Source organism: Bombus fervidus, chromosome 1, assembly GCF_041682495.2.
Source record: "Bombus fervidus isolate BK054 chromosome 1, iyBomFerv1, whole genome shotgun sequence".
NCBI classification, from domain to species: Eukaryota; Metazoa; Arthropoda; class Insecta; order Hymenoptera; family Apidae; genus Bombus; species Bombus fervidus.
In genome coordinates, this window is record NC_091517.1 from 8,348,322 (window position 1) to 8,365,664 (window position 17,343).

General features: G+C 32.7%; 1 protein-coding gene and 1 long non-coding RNA gene across 4 annotated transcripts in view; one reads left to right on the forward strand and one right to left on the reverse strand.

Annotated features, from left to right (window-relative positions):
- LOC139989098 (uncharacterized) overlaps window positions 1–16,427 on the forward strand; it is a 60,083-nt gene extending 43,656 nt beyond the window's left edge. For 2 of the 3 annotated variants that reach the window (XR_011800268.1, XR_011800272.1), the window contains exon 4: window positions 2,170–2,658. This is a non-coding gene — a long non-coding RNA (uncharacterized lncRNA). Of the gene's footprint in view, window positions 1–2,169; window positions 2,659–16,021 lie in introns of those variants that run through there. The other variant, XR_011800269.1, reaches the window with a different exon arrangement.
- The window catches only part of 5-ht7 (5-hydroxytryptamine receptor 7), a 245,595-nt gene that overhangs the window by 81,653 nt on the left and 146,599 nt on the right, over window positions 1–17,343 (reverse strand). The gene's annotated exons all lie outside the window — the stretch shown is intronic.

Sequence of the window (17,343 nt, forward strand, 5' to 3'; positions counted from 1 at the left end):
GAAGAAACCTAATTTGTTCCCAAGCATAAAATTACAGTTTCAGGGAAAAGTCTTTCAAAAAATTCAAGGAGTGAGCAATTTTACATTTTTATGTTATTTTACATTGAATTTTCTTGGTAATCTTTGGATTTCTCTGCGAATAGAAACGGATTAATTTTAAAAGGAAATTAGACTGTCAACTAGATATATCAGAAGGTCTCCTAGAACTCTTAGTCAATATATTATGTATTACAGTAGATGTCGAATCGTAGCTTTCTCAAATTATATTTACATCAAACGATAGTTGCTGCTGTAGCGGCACACGAGCGTAGAAAAAGTTCAAGTGGAAACGGGAAATTCAAATCTGGAAGAGATCCATATTATTGTGCCTCTGAATACCAACGTTGTTTTGGTTTACAAGGTCTAGAGGCAAATGAACTCTAAACAGATTGTTATTGCTGTTTCTTGTAATCTTCAGCCAGAGTTACATGAGAAGGTTAACTTTTTGTAGTAACATTCGTTGATATAAATATATGAACGTTCTCCCTAAGACAGAGTATTATTATCCTTTCTTCGATCGGCATAGTAGCGTTGAGCGAGGGACTATTACAACAGGCATATACACTCTCTGGTATTTATATTTATACTTATTTTGATACATCTGTTACAAATTTATCCACTCGTTTCTTTATCAAATAAACTAACACGTTATAACCACGTCACTGCCACCAGGAATAGTTGTTAACTATTTCGATTAGTTCGACTTTCGTTCGTTATTTTTGAAACAAGGCGAACGACTGAATGGAATGGTTTCAAAAACTCGTCACACTCTTTCAAAGCACTACACTGTTTTAAATATCCCAATAGGTCATGCTCTTAACACCTTCGCGACAACTGAGTGGAATAAATTCAGAAACTTGCCGCGCCCTTGTAAAGCGCGGCACTATTCTGAATATCCCAGAAGGTTGTGCTCTTAACACCTTCGCGACAACTGAGTGGAATAAATTCAGAAACTTGTCGCACCCTTCTAAAGCGCGACACTATTCCGAATATCCCAGGAAGTTGTGTTCTAATTACTTCCGCGACAACCGAAAGGATTCAAAAACTTGTCGCACCCTTCTAAAATGCGACACTATTTTGAATTTCCAAACTGTTGTATCCTTGTTGTTCTAATTTATTAATATATCCGTATGGGTAGCGTTACCTAGCGTATCGATATGACTGGTAAATAAACTCCACGTTTTGGCTTATCCACTATGTGCAGGAGTACTAGCACGAGAGATTAAAGTTTTCTTGGAATAAATAAATATTTTAGATATCTTTTTAATTGGTGATTTATTTGAGTTATTTAATTATAAGTTTAGTAACAAGATTCTGTTATTAATTCTTTATGTAAGTTATGAAACAGGGATAATAGTCATCATCGTAAACTACTGGCGATGAAGCTTTAGATTGACGGCAAAAAACAAATTTCTGTTTGTTCTATGATTAATCCTAATTCTTTCGACTTTTCTCTTCTTCACTTTTAATTTTTGCAGCTAGCAAACGTTTAAACCAACATCCTGCACGTTTCTTACTGTTATGGTCTTCGCTTCTATGATCTCTGTTTGCTTTTGGCATTTAACATGAACAAAGATTGTTTGTAACAATAACACCCTCTGGTAACCAATGTGGCTTCGCAAGTCTTGCGATTCACAAGTCTGCCCGTGTCCTTCCGAAAGTATTAGGGTTTCTTCTCTCCGCTGATATGGTTTCCGTAGACGTGTTGTTGAAGTTTCCCATTTTTAGAAATCCTTGCTGCTGCATTTCTCTTGTAGTGCTAGTTTCTGCTAATGAAAGTCGTGCTCTCCTTGACACGTAGTTAGCTTTGTTTGTCACTGGTGATGCTACGCGAGAAGATCGTGATCCTTCAACTTTCATTGCCTGCTTATTGTACTGGGTATTGTTGTGGGGAAGCGCGTGCAAGGTGGTGCGTGTCAGTGGGTATCTTATTGTTTAACTGATTCTAACACGCATCTCTCTGTGTTCTTTAGTATAATTTCCTGAAGCATTCGTGCACCTTCGTGAGTTCATTTTGTTGTTATTTTGAGCCTTTCTCGAATACGAATGCAGGGGAACCGACCTCTTGGCTTCCAATACGGCTGAGCAACGTACGTAATTTTATTTTAATTTTGTTTCGTTTAACTTTAGTTGAAATATATATCTCCATGTGAGCCACACGTGTCAGTGTAAGAAAAGGAAGAATCGAAAGAGGTTTAACAAAAATGATCCGAGGAAGCGCGGGTGCCGTGCGGAGGCAAAGCGCCGCGAATGAAAACGAAGAGCGAATATATTCTGCTTGGGTCAATGACGCAGAACCCCGTCGATGCCGCGCCCCGTCGATCCTCCTATCAACGATTCAACGCCGTCTGAAGAGCACACTGCGGAGCCTCCGCCACGTCTCCCATTGAACCTCCAATCACCGACAATTGTACGAAAGTACGTTTGCTTGCGGAAGTTCCTGAGGAGACTGTGCGCCTACGCGCATCACCACCCCACTGGACAAGGAGGGGTTTTCCGACAAATGCATTGAATTTGTCCGATGTTTCTTGTAACGACATCGACATTCCCAGGTTAAGTTTTAATTTTGCTCAATAATACTGCTGTGTATTTCTTGCTTAATTTATTGCAATATTAAAGTGTTCGCACGCGTCATATCTTTAGTCTCTTTTAAGCTTCTTGTTCCTAATTCTATTTGCCCAAAGTTGTGACTCGCACTATTCGCGAGTGGTGACGCATTCCTCTTCCCGTCCTATGTTACGGTTCGCGTGAAGCGCAGAACGTGACAATCACATAATAATTTAATTTACGTTGACTAAGATAGTGAATTTTTCTTTTCTTTTATTTTTTATTTATTCATTAGTTGTAAAATAATTTACTGCATACTTTTTTTAAATAGTCTAATGAATTATTCCATTAACAATAACGGATCTCTTAATACAATCTTCTTCTGAAAGATAACTTTAAATATGAAAGAATAAATTATCTGTTGCAACTCATAACAGAAAAAATTTACCTATTATTTAGTACAAAGTAAATACATAACATGAAATTAATCATAAATTCCGAAAGAAATGAAGGCAAAATAAGAGTGTCACGGCTGATTTATACAAAAACAAACGTCATAAAATATGAAATATGGCGACAACACATTTATCATTACCAACAACGGTGTATCAAATTTCACATAATAGACGCTCCCTTTATTCTCCTTCATATTTTTATTACCTCGTAACTCATCCAGTAGCACATGTTACGTTCAAAAAGCTATATAACTTCGTTAGATCTTTTTTCAACAAATATTTCACAATTCTCAATATGTACATACTCGATCCAACCAATGATATTAATACTGTTATCGATTCGACAATTCCCAATGTATCTATATTTAAAAAGTGAACATTTCACAAAAATTTGCAACTATTATATACCAGTTCACTTCTTTTTTCTCAGGTCTACCCTGCAGAAGTGAACGGGAATGTTCACAAAATATCGGAACAAAGCGCAACGTATTAATAACACGATTAAAACCCGAAGAGTCATAACTACGTTATTATCTAACCATCGTGAAAATTTAAAACCTAAAAAGTTTTCCCATTTATCATGCGTCTTATTCCGTACTCGATCTTCTATCATCTTATTTGCCGAGAAATTCGAGAAATAAGGATGTGCTCCAGATGCAATGTGTTCGAATTTAAATTTGCATCCGCTCCGCGGGTACGCGTTTCTTGAATTATAAATAGGATGCGCGCTCAAGTTCGCCAAAATGGCCATGCAACCATCCTGGCCTTGTAGGTATGGTCAGCGAAAAGCTGTTCCCCTGGTCTGAGAATCTTGTTCGCTCGTTGTGTCTATTTCTTACTCTCAATAAAACTCCAACGAAATATCTAATCCGAATAAAGGCCAATCTTGGGCAGGAAAACTTCGGAAGTACGATATTTCGTAAAATACTTTCATGTAATAATCAATAATAATTTCATTAAAGTAATTTCATGAAAACGAGCGAGAGCTAGCTAAGCGTTTGCTATTCCTTGCATTGAGAAATATTTTGCTTAATTGTGGGGAAAATTGAGAAAATTAGAATCTGAAGGGATTTTAGGGTACTCTATTTGGTTGAACAATAAAATGAAAATTTTGTTCGAAGCTAATTGGAATTTGAGTTATCTTGTTGGCTTAGTATTGGAGACTTTTTGGCTATTGATAGATACTATGGATTAAAGAGGATTTCGGTTTATCCTCTACTTCCAATAAACGAATTTAATCGGATAAATAATTTTCGAGATAAAGCTTCATAGGTGTAGATACTTTTTACAAAAATAGGCAAAAACTATAATATTTAAAGGTAAGTATGAAAACAATAGATTGATTAACTTGTACTATCCTAGAAACAATCCCTGATACAGTTTACTATTAGTTTCGTGAAAGTTCAATTGCAATTTCATTTCATCCCGGCAATGGCATAATTCTTATTTCTAGACGGTATCTAAAAGTTACGACACTGCGGGTGCCATTATGAAAAAGTCTCACGTACGGGAGGCACTAATCCTTCGAAAATTATGAAATTAAAATGGTATCCACGGCTATCGCATGGTTTAATTTTAACGAAAGTTTACGTATCCACGAAATTACTGGTGAATTTAATTACCGAAATTAAATTTCAATGCGTTTTTAGACTTTTTCATAGAAAACATACGTCGGCATTCAAATCAGGATATAAATTTACAAATCCACATATAATAAGTAAAAATATATAGAATATGCAAAGTAGGCCACTAATTACAATATTTAGATGAAATAGATCTCTATTTAGAATCTATTTCTTTAGTCATATTTACAAAGATATAAAATTGCATGAACATCAGTCTATTCATTTCATCACTACCTTCGCGATCCTCGATAAAATTCTTCACCCACTATATGACAGAAAGTTCAATTTCACAGTAGATTTGCATGCATATGCGACGCCGTTCATAATTGCACGTGAACGACTTTTTTTCGACTAACGAGCATCGAGCATCCATCTCGCATCACTTCTTTGTCAGTCGGGTTCTCGATATTTCATTTCCATGGTTTTTCCTCGTATATTTTTTTTTCTTTTTTCGATCGCATACGCGTTCGCTATCTATAGAGAAAAAGCCTTGTCGTTCCATCGCACATTGTGCCTGAGGCATCTTTGTCTGTTTTCATAGCAACCTTTCAACGATCACGATGAACCGTGATCACGTTGGACACTGCCTCTCACGGTCGCTTTCTATCAAAGCGACGATGCGACGACAACGCTTTAATTGCCTTCGCGGCCACGGATTAACGGAAACAAGCGTTGCGCTGTCGTTTCGATTAATCCGCTTCGTAAATGAAAGAGCTCTCCATCCAGCGTTCAGATTTACAGAATGTAACTGCTATGGCTAGCAGAATGGAGATCTGCACGTTTCGATATATGGATCTATGGCTGTATGGATCTGTATATGTTTCGATATATATTTTATAAAGTGATAAGTAGACCGCGAATTTTTATGCATTTGCGGGAAATTTGAAGATTTTTCTAGGTTCTATTTTCTTAATTATATTCTGAAAAATCTGAATTTGCATAAAAGTCTCCGATCCACTAATAAGGAATACCTGTAAAGAATAGTTGTAGTGATATGTATGTCAAGTACATCTATAGTAAAATTCTTGGTATACAGACGCAATCAATTTTTGTTAATGTAACACTAGATTAAATAACAAATAATTTAACAATAAAGATCTTGTGAATTAATATCGTTAATTGAGGATGTGACCAAGAGTGTCGTACAATTTCCCCAAGAACTGATTTTAAGAATTCTTTACGTACACTCGCACTCATAAGTATTAAAACATTTGTTGGTTTCATTTAAATTGTCCTTTATAGTGAGTTTGATTTTAAATTGCTGTCTCTTTGATTGATTGACGATGTGTTAAGATAGTATTTGAAACAATGAGTTACCGTGTTGTTACATTGTTATTGCATTATTGTTATTTATTATCGCGTATAGATTTTATAATATCATTTAACGTTTCATGAATAAAAATCTGTCTGCAACTCAACAGTCTTACAGTATATTCTTAGGAGGATGTTATTATATTATTATTATTTTGCTGCCGCACATAATTTCTATCATTTCATTTGACATTCTATGAATAAAAATTTGTCAGCAATTTTGTATTCCAATTGCTTTTAGGAGGATGACCTCATTAAACTTTGAGATGAAATAGGACAACGATGCAATAATCGTTGAGATACAATGATGTCTGACTTCTTTGGATTAACTTGAAGGGGAAAAGTTTCAGAATGGTTCATAGAAGGAAAACGTAGGTCTTATCTCAGGAAGTTGTAACTTCATGATCGCGGAAATAATTTGGTGGTTAAGTTGAGGGTTATTGGTTAGTTGTTAATACTGATTCTGTTGTAAGTTTCTGAATGGTTCCTAGAAGGAAAATGTGAGCCTTACTTCAGGGAGCTGTAACTTTGTAGTGGGAGAAATAATTCGGTGGTTAAGCTGAGGTTTATTGTTTAATAGTTAGTACTTATTCTGTTATAGTCTTAGTTGCAATAACAAGATTATAAGAGTTAAATATTACACACTACGTGTTTCCTTGTTGTTACTTTGGTTTCTATAGCGAAATATTATGATCGATAATAGTAACAGTCTAAATTCATAGTAATTATTCATTATTGTTGATGAAACTACTATTTTTATCCCGTCGTTGCTTGGCAACAACGGTAGTAATAGTGGCACAACTTAAAGACTGTAAATTTTAGAGGAGAGGCTTTTTAAATTTACGCTTTTGAAAATATTAAATACGGGCTTTATCAATATAACTGCCCCCTGACGCAAAATTGATGAATTTATACCATTTTACATTATAAAAATAGAAATGTAATGTAGATTTGTATTCAATAAGAGCAAATTTGTAAAATTCTGGATTGTGGCATTATCAATGTCAAGCAGCGATATATATTTTAATCCTGTATATCTAAAATATTTTAATGTATTATTTCTTTTATATATATCATATATTTCATGAATCAGACACATACATACAAATATTTACAATTCTGATTGTATTCGTAGATATTCTGAGCGTAGAATTCTATATACATATATATTTATATTGCTCTGTATATAGCATATGTGTTTTATGAACATTTGTAAGATATTAAAAATACAGATAGTAGTAAAATGTAAGAAGAAAATAATTCAGGTCATAAAGAGTTAGTGTATCATCATTTCTCCACAAAAAGAAAAATGATTGCTTTGTTACATGTACAAATACATAACCTTTTTAAATTAAAACATTCCTTTTTATAAAAAGAGTCAAATTTCTAATATCACGAAGAAATCTTAAACCACGTATATGGAAATATCTGTACTAAAAAATTATTGATCACGTAAAAATGAAAATTATTGAATTACGTACAGCAATGAAATTATTTAATACACGATCGATATCATGTGCGAAAAATATAAATAAGTGAAGGAGTATTTAATCCAGTATGGTTAATGGAAAATAACGGTAAGGTTTAAAGTTTCATTCCAAAAGATCACCTTTATGATGCGAACTCTTTTGAATAAACGGTTTTAACCATCGCTCTTTTATTTCTCTCATCTCTTTTTAGTTTGTTCAGGAACTTGTTAAACGGTTTGACTTAAATTTAATCGAGCCGACTGCAACGATCCAGATTAATTAAACTGTGCAACATGCTCCGGCGGATTTCCATAATAACATGGAACGACACTGGCGACAGATAGCTGCAAGAAATTTGATTTCCTCTCCTTTTAGCTTGTGCTTTCTGTTATCTTCGATTCTCAACTTTCTATTTTGTATCTAATTATCTAGGTATTCTTGTTTCGTCGATACAAGTAATTGTCCAATGTTTGCACCATTCAAAAGTGAAAAAGTGGAGGAATAGAATACACATAATGCGATGTTTATTCAGTTTCATATTTATCTTTCTCCCAAAATGGAAGATATACAAAAAAATACCACTATTCAAGATAAAAAGCAAACTTTTAACCGTATATTATTTCATAAAGAATCATGCAAAATTCCAAAACTGCATCGTTGTAAAGTTATAAAATTATTATGAAAAATTATAAATTGGCCATTTTGACTACTCAATTACTTCTAGCATTAATGGAAAACGTAACAAAATTCCCTAGAAAGAATAAGAATCTTTTATGCAAGAAGTCACATAAATAACGAAACATATAGCCGAAAAGCACAGTTGTGCTAATTGAATTACACTGTAATTTAATTACATAATTCGAACTTTTAAATCAATTGAATTGCTAATTATTATACTCATGAGTGTAATTAAATTACGACGTATTAGGTCATCCGAAAAGTTTCTTTCGTTTTATAAGGAAATAATGGATGCACAACATTTTCCATTTTATATTATTTTATCGAATTACGTATGATCCATTTTGTCCCATCAAAGTAACGATCACAACTTTCGATAGATTAGGTTTCATGTTTGTATAAAGATGCGTCGTTATAAAGACGGGTCTGTAAATGAAAGGCACTTTTCGGACAACTTAATAATTGAGATACGATGTAACTGAATTACAGAACTCTGAAGAAGTGAAATAAATGTTAATACATATTTATCTTTCATGTCTATACTCGTTTCATGTCCATACGACGTATCTTTTAATCTTATGATTATGTTTGTCGATTACATTATTCAATTGTACTTCGTAATTGTGCTTCAATTGCAATTACAAATTGCATTGTAAAATTTGCATTACGAATTATAATGTAATCAAATATCATGTAACAGAATTACTTTATAACCATAATTTATGGGAAAAAGCCAATTGTAATTCTACACAATTCTGCTGTGAAAGCGTTCGAAAGTAATCCAACTAATCCGATTGAAGCTTATTCAACAGTAAATGTGTGGAAATTTCGGATCGTGCAAGGTAAGACATTCGAACACGTATCGCAAAAGATCCTCGTTTCGAACTCTAGGATGGTCTAAGAATATTGGCATGTTTTCTTGATAGGTTTTGGAATGATTATTATCCGTGGATCGTTTCGAAGGAGCAATTGCATACAGTGGGTAAGTTCACGAGAACTCTCGAATGATATCAGATGCTGAATTTCCGGAGTATAAGAAGGAAACTTTTCTCAAACGTGGATTGAAAGAATAAACGATTCGAAGAGTTTTCCGAAGTAAATCGAAATTTCGTAGAAAAAGATATTTCAAGGCGTAGCGGAAGTTCCTCGAACGATCTACGTGCAATGATTCTCCGTTCTCGTTTGGTATTCTATTCGTTCGAACTGCTTCGCCTTGGAATTTGATTAGATGGAACTGGGTGGACGATAATTCCACGAAAAGTTTTCGATCGATGATCGGGTAGGTTGAAACATTTTATAATGATTAAGAGATTATGATTGGTGTGTTCCTTTTTTTTTGTGTATGTTTTTATATTACTAAAAATTAGTTATATTATTTATAGCTATCGCACTATGTGATAAGTATATTCCACAACTCTATTGTTAATTATACAAATGTTTTCTTGTTAGTTAGTTATATCAATAAACTACAAATTTTTAATAAAAAAATTAAGGCATTTTAATATATAAAAAATATGTGAAATCCTATTATTCTGCTGTTATAGTGAAAAATGATAGCAAAATTTTGGTCAGTCTTCTTAGATATTTTCTTCAAAGCCCCCTTGTGTATTTCTTATCACGTTTGAAAGAATATATCAATGACATTTTGATTAAAAAACAAGCATTTTTCTGTGTAATAATATAGAAACTTATATAAAGAAATACTCGGAAAATTATGAACTAATTAAAGATTTTTCTATACTTTTTTCTTACACCAACGAGGCAGAATCAAAACGCAGATTAAATAATGCTTTTCTTCGTACAAGCATGGTCCAGTTTGAATAGCTGATTTCGCATCGCGTGTAACTATCACATAGTTACAAAGCTGGAAGAAAATTAATGTTTTGTAACCCCAAATGGTTCGCACGTTCTGTTACAGTGTATGCTATGCGAATGTTGTATGCGTTTGTAAAAAGTGCTACACGCCAACGCGGGCAGTAGCAACTGCAGTAATTGCATTCCTATTGGTCTACGGTATTTCACTGATTCGTATTTAAAGGGAGGCAAATGTCCGATACGACGAAAGGTTTGCAACAAGGTTACTCATGGGTGAAACAGTGCATTCTGTGGTGCATTCGTATTTTGTTCATGTACCAGAATTTTCGAGGTTAACACTCTACTATTATCGTAAGCAGATTTTGCACTAACTTATTTGAAATCGAGCGTTTCCTGTTGAGAACGTCTAAAAGAAGTGAATTTTCTGTTACAAATTTATAAAATTATCATAAAAATAGCGTCAGGGATGATTTCAATTAAATTGGATCCTAAAAGCCAAACTGAATTTTTGTATGTTTCTCTGTTTTTTGTAGAATTTAATTAAGTAAAGGCAATCATGAACATTTCAAAGAAGATATATGACTTCTATGTTTTATGAAATCCATGCTTGATAGTTGTTACTAACATTGCTCGCAATGTGATTTTTCATTTTCCGGATAGTGATCGCGATAAAAAGGAAACGGAGTTTAAATGCATAGCTTCGAGTACTGCCGACTGTTCATAGTATGATATTAAAAGGTCTGGTTACAATCAAGCGTTGATTTTCAACTTCCAGAAGCCATCGAAATGTATTATCGACCAAACTGTACGGTGCTGCATCGCCGGTGAAATGAATAACACTTTTACCTTATGTTTCTTTCCAATCGATATAAACTAAACTGAAACACTGATTGGATATTTTTTCCTTTTTCAGGTGGAGCGCTTCGAAAATATAGAACTGAGAGTATCGGAGGTATTGAATTCAAATATCTATCATATTTACATATAGCTGAATTTTGTATTATTGTTAAAGATTATAAATTAACCACCTCTTGAAAATTTGTATCTTCTAAAGATCCACGTCGTCATGAGTTTTTGTAAAATTATTTCATTTGAATTTATTATTATTATTATAGACCTATATACAAGAAACTTATATTCGGAATATTTTTCTAAAGAAGTTGTCTTGTTTTCCTATGTATAATCATAAGAAAATAGTATTATTGCAATATCAAGTATTGTACATAAAGTTAAGAATAATCGTATGATTCGATATAATAAGAAAAATATACATTACTGCTACGATATTTATATTAGTTTCAGAAGTGTAAAAAGTGTTTATTGAATTTTGTAATTGTACTTTCTATTCCATATTATTTTTCATATGTATATCTTTTTAGTAACTTTTTAAAATAAAATTTTATCCTTATGTCGCGTGGAGTTGCTTCATTTGTTTTTAAATACTTATTCTATTGAAAGAGAACACTTATCCTGTACTTACTTCACTGCAATACAAATATTTATTATATTCATATTTTACCATTTACCGTATCTTAATATACCAATTATACTCTACAGAGATAAACTATTAATTATTTATATGTATGTAGCTACGAGACAGTTATCTTTTATTTTTTTCATATATTTAAAGCTTTATAGAGATTTTCATCACAGTAAATAAATGATCTTTAACGATTTTAGGCGGTCAATAATTCCGGCGATTTGGGGAACGATAAGGAAGAATTGGCTATTCATTCCAACTGTTGAACCAGAACTTGAAGTCTGGAATCTTTCGTTTGTCCGACAATTGCTCTACCAATTAAGCTATCCAATTCGCCCGCAAATCCTTTTTCCCTAACTCCAATATCTCAGTTGGTCCTTATTGCGCTTAAAACTTAAGCTTTTACAAAGCGCACAAGTAACTATCGTTTAATTTGTCCATCGAATATTTGATATACAATTTGCTGCAAAATATAGCATATCAATAGAATGAATTGGAATAAAACTGGAAAAATACATAAAGAGTTAAAAGATATTCTGATAAAGAAGAATCTTTATTTGGAAGATAAAAATTACGATCATAAATAAAATTCTGAAATATATAAATGTCTTTGCTTTTATGTAGATTTCATAGCATATGTTAATCTAATTGTGGCACATTATATTTGGAAAATCAATTTTATTGCAATGTTATAATCTACTATGTACCCCCATCATAATAAAGTACAGAACTAGTACAGCTCCTTTTATCTGTAACTTTTTAATTATAATCATTTAGAATATAAGAATTATATCCTGTAAAGAATCGGCAAGAACTTGAGTACTTTCTATGTACAATCTTAAGTGATTATTGTAACTATACTTTACCATTTATTTACCATACCCTATCCTGTTATACTAAATTTTATTTCCACAAAATTTAATTTAATAGTTCTTAAGAATTCTAATATCTTTTCTTAAAACCTGTTATTTCATTTAAACAAAATTTATTTCTTGAGTCTAATAGTAACTCTATACTATAAAGTATTGCACGTTGAACCTTAAAAAGTCGAAATATGTAATACAAAAGTACACTATCTAAGAATAGTGAATCTATTGTGTGTCACTTTCACGGAAGTAAGTGCATAGTATCGCACAAATCAAAAAGCTATTAATAAATCGTCCTTTCTCCATTTCTTTTTTTATTCGCACAATCACGCACGTATATATACGAGTACTATAATGAGTTTCAAGGCGACGTAAATTTCCACCCAGCCGCAACGGTGCTCATTTCCCGTCGCCGGAAGTTACTTCCATTTCTCGCCATGCTGTTGAAAATCGTAAAACAAGAATCTCTCCTGTTTTTATATACATCTCCATGACTCTGCCAACCGAACCGTGGCCGATTTTAATTCAAGATAAGCATGTTACCATTTTTGTTTTTGATTTTTTCATTAAGTTTCATACCGTCATAAAAAGTATGAAATTTTTTTCATTCGAAATTCACGCCATCTCTCTATACGTAATAGTTTTCAAGATGTTCCAGGAAACAATGTCTTTAGCACCAAACTTTGTCATTTGTTTTCATCTAGATGTGTACGATTCTTAACAGAAAAATATAAGAGATTATGAATGACAGAATTTTATGAAAATCTTCCCTTATATTTTAAAGAAAATTTTGATTATTTTAATATCTATTTAAATGATCGAAGCAATCTAGCATGAAAATGTATAAAATCTAGTACGTACGAAAATGTCGTGTGAGGTTCATTCTTCAAATTATAAACAATTATTGTACGTATTTTTCTAGAGCTTCCTCAATTATTGTATTTATTATGCCTAATACTGTTTTCTAGTCAGAAATAAATAAAAATTAAAGCAGTCAACTGCTTTAGTAACGTTTCCTGAATATCGTCTCGGAAGGATCATATGATATCCCTTGATATCCAATCCTTCCATTGTGGGAAAATCTGATACGCGTGACAAAGTTAAGAATATTTAACTAAGTTAGTCAAGTTGAAGTTAAGAATATTAAATTAAAGTTGATAAAACAATTATCTTTCAATGAAACGTAATACTCGAAAACAATTTTAACCATGCTATCAATTTTTAATATAATATAATACGTACAGATACGCGAATCACGATAATAAATGCCAAATGCCTGAAGCAATTTCCAACATTACATGAACGATATCGGTTAAACATTCGAAGACGTTTACAACATACTCTGATTAAACTTTTAGAATGCCTATGGGCATCTAGTAAATACAAAAAGTATTGCTACGTAACTTTATTTTTCACTTTTCATTTTTCATCGAATTCTGAATTTCATTTACGTAATATAAAAGTACTACGAATTGGTTACGTTTAATACAATTAAACCTAATTAACTGTTATGTAAACGCTATAATAAATACTATATACACCAATACCATCTGTGGCCACTGTATAACAGCGGACAGATTGAAATTCATTAAACTTCATAATTACCACCGCGATCCTCGATGAAAAATTCGATCGATTTCGCTTTATTTCCGCAATGTTTTCATTTTATATTGAAAATTCGTAACAATTTCTTTACAAAAGCCAATATTTTTTGTAAAATCTATCAACAATAGATTTAAAATTTCCAATTTGTTACGACAGAGCGTCAATGGTTGCGGTCGTTGTGATAACAGCCTTTTCATTCATGCGGCTTGCAACGAAAATACCGCGTCCAAAGATTTGATTAATTAACGTGGAACGCGTATCAAAGCTTGAGGGCTAGTTATGTAACTATTTAGTTCGGCGTTGATAGAGGAAGAGTATGCTTGTTATAGGAGAGGAGGAAAGTGTCGCTTAAGAGCGTGGAACGTGATCGTTAGGAATTTCCTGGCGTGTTTGTATAAGATTATTGGGGAATTTGTATCGTTTAACTTGAATTTTATTAGGAAGTTTTTCGCCGTTTTTTTAAATACACAGAAGAATGTTTAATAAGGTAATAGTGATTTTCCTAATTTATTTAGCTAACAATATGAACATTTATTGAATTTTTATCTTTAATTTATGTTAATGATGTTAAATGATTTATTATTCTAGAAGTTTCAGTTTCTCCGTCTAGGTTTAGAAATATTGATCAAATGACATCATTGTCGATACATTCATTATATCGAGAAAATAACTCTAATAATTCTTACAGATTTGATCAATTTCCTAATAATTTCTCAGGTTGACTGACTTCTAATCAATTATATTATTTATCATCAATTATTATATTTAAGAAATATAGAATCTCAACAGATCATTCGCGAACTTCATCCTTTAGTTTACAATACAATTGTTATTCTATATCAAAATTATCTTAACTATTTACATATCTAATAGAAAAAATAGACAGTAAGTAATTTAAAATTAGAACAAATCGATTATAATAATCAAAATTATAATGTATTACATTAACATAATACAAACTATACTATTACAGCAAATTATAATAAATAATTGCACAGTTGAGGCACACGATTATAGCGAAATATTGTGTATCAGAGTGATAGGAGAGTATTGCTACATTCTGTTATAACTCAAATCAAGCACGTTTTCCACAAGCTACAATACTAAAGCCCGTTCGTGTTAAGCTCTTGAAACACCCTCGCTTCGGTATACTCCCTAAAACTTTTGCTTCACTCGTTATTCCCTCGAACTTCAATCTCACCACGCACTGTCTGCCCTCAATAACGCTTTCATCCCCTACACGAGTACGAACGTACACACTCGCAGCTGTCACTCAGCCACTCTCCAACAACTCAGTCGCACTTTTCTTCCTCGGAAAATTCACTTCTACCTTACGAATCCGACGTTCTTTCCGCTTTAAATCAGATTTAATTCTGCGGGTACTATTCTACGTTGTGCATTATATCTTTTGCCCGATTTTAAACACGTAGTAGCTGCAGGTGAGTAGAGAAAAGTAGTATATTAGTGGTTAGTGCACGTAGGATTTTCTTCTCTTCGACCTCTACTTTAAAGGTCATATGTTTTTGAATTTTATGCTATCTATCATTATTTGAAAGGTTTTCTAATTTTGAAGAAGCGAATCTTTAACATAGGATTGAATTAAGAAATTATGTATATGCATATATAATAGTAATTATTTTAAATTTATTACGAAATTAAATAAAAGGCAAATCAATCTAGTTAAAAATGAATCAAATATTTAGCCGGATTAACTTGATATTTACAAGGTTTGGTTTCTTATGTTCCTTCGTTTTGTATGTATACTTGAACTATTTACTGATCTGGTGCGTTCTTTTGCTCATTATCAAGACAGTCGTATTTTTTTTACTGTTAACGAGCATTTCAAGTTTAAACAAAATTAACACAGGTAACGTGTTAATGCATTCTTAAATTTTTACATCAATATCTTGGTTAATATAAAATATTCAAATGTGAACAAAATCGTTATTCGAGTCGTTCTTAAATGTCAATTTATACTCCACCTGAAATTGCTTCTTAATTGTTTACTCTGTCCTAATTAGAAATCACGTAGCAAGAACAAGGGGATATTCCAACATTATAATTCTTGTTATGACAAATGATCAAGAAAGATTAGAACAATTAACACGAACAGTGCAATTTCCTTTTGCAGTGATAGTTGAACCGTGTTACATCGTATTCATCCAGGCAAAACCAAGGATAATTAGCGCGAATCAATTTCTGATCCGGTCGATTTGGCAACGCCACGCGGGTCGCGTTTCTGGCATTATGGGCAGACATCAATCCTCGGCGAACGGGATTTAATACAGCAAGGCTGTGCGTTATTCCACCAGAAATCCCGTTATGAACGCCATTCGGCTGGTTAAACTGCGACAGCTTCATTAGGAGCAGATAAGTTTGATTAACACGCTGTATCGTGTGAGTTACGGCGCGTCTAGAGGTAACGTTGCGTTTTGAGGAGGTGAAAAAGCTGGAACGTTATAAAAATGATGGCTTCGCTTTTTCCAAGTAAAGTCATGCAAGAATTTAAAGTTATGTACTCGTATGTTCTCATTACTAAGAACCATTTTCTGAGTTTATTTTTCAGTTTTCATATCATTCGATGTTTGACGAATATATGTCAATTTCAAATTTTTACAAATATATTGAGTTATTTGGAAAGTTGGTATTGTTTTCAAGATTGAAAGACCATTTATTACAAACTTCCGTAAAGTAACGAAAAATTGTATTTAGATATATATTCAAACTGTTTAAATGCAATTTAAATGCGATGAAAAATATATTATTTCTCAAAAAAAAAAAAAAAAAAAAAAAAAGGAAGTATTAGAATTGATATCATTGATAAGGAGTAGATGAAAAATGTGAATCTCTGTCGAAATATTCAAGTTTATGTGACCTATTTATGTTTGTATATTACTGTGCATTAAACTGTATATTAATCCATTAATAAAATAAATTCGAAATTGACACCTTCGATCCTCTAAAAGAAATCATAAAACTTTTCTATTTCATAACGTTTATACTCCGTAAACAACATTTGGTTAAGATACGCAATTTTCCTTTAAATGTAAACTTTCAATAGTAAATTAACACTACACCAACACACAAGATTAGGTTTATCGAATATTAAAGTATAATTGATCGGTACAACTGTTGAAATTCCTGCCATAAGTTCTGCGCTAATTACAATACCGTGGCTTATCAAATCCACGTTGGATCGCAAAGTCAATATGGTTGCAGAAAACTCCTTTCGGAGTCAGGCATGCGTATTCCAGTTTCAGCACGATCGCAAAGTTGATAATTGATGGCCATGATAATGAGAAGACCGGTCCGGTGATGCTTGTTAGCGTCAAATTTGGCTTCGATTTCCCGCACTGATTTATCGGTGATATCAAATAACTGTACCTACTACTGCAATATACCGCGTAATGACTATTCGGTATCCAGCATTTCCAAACAAATCTCGTGTATCTC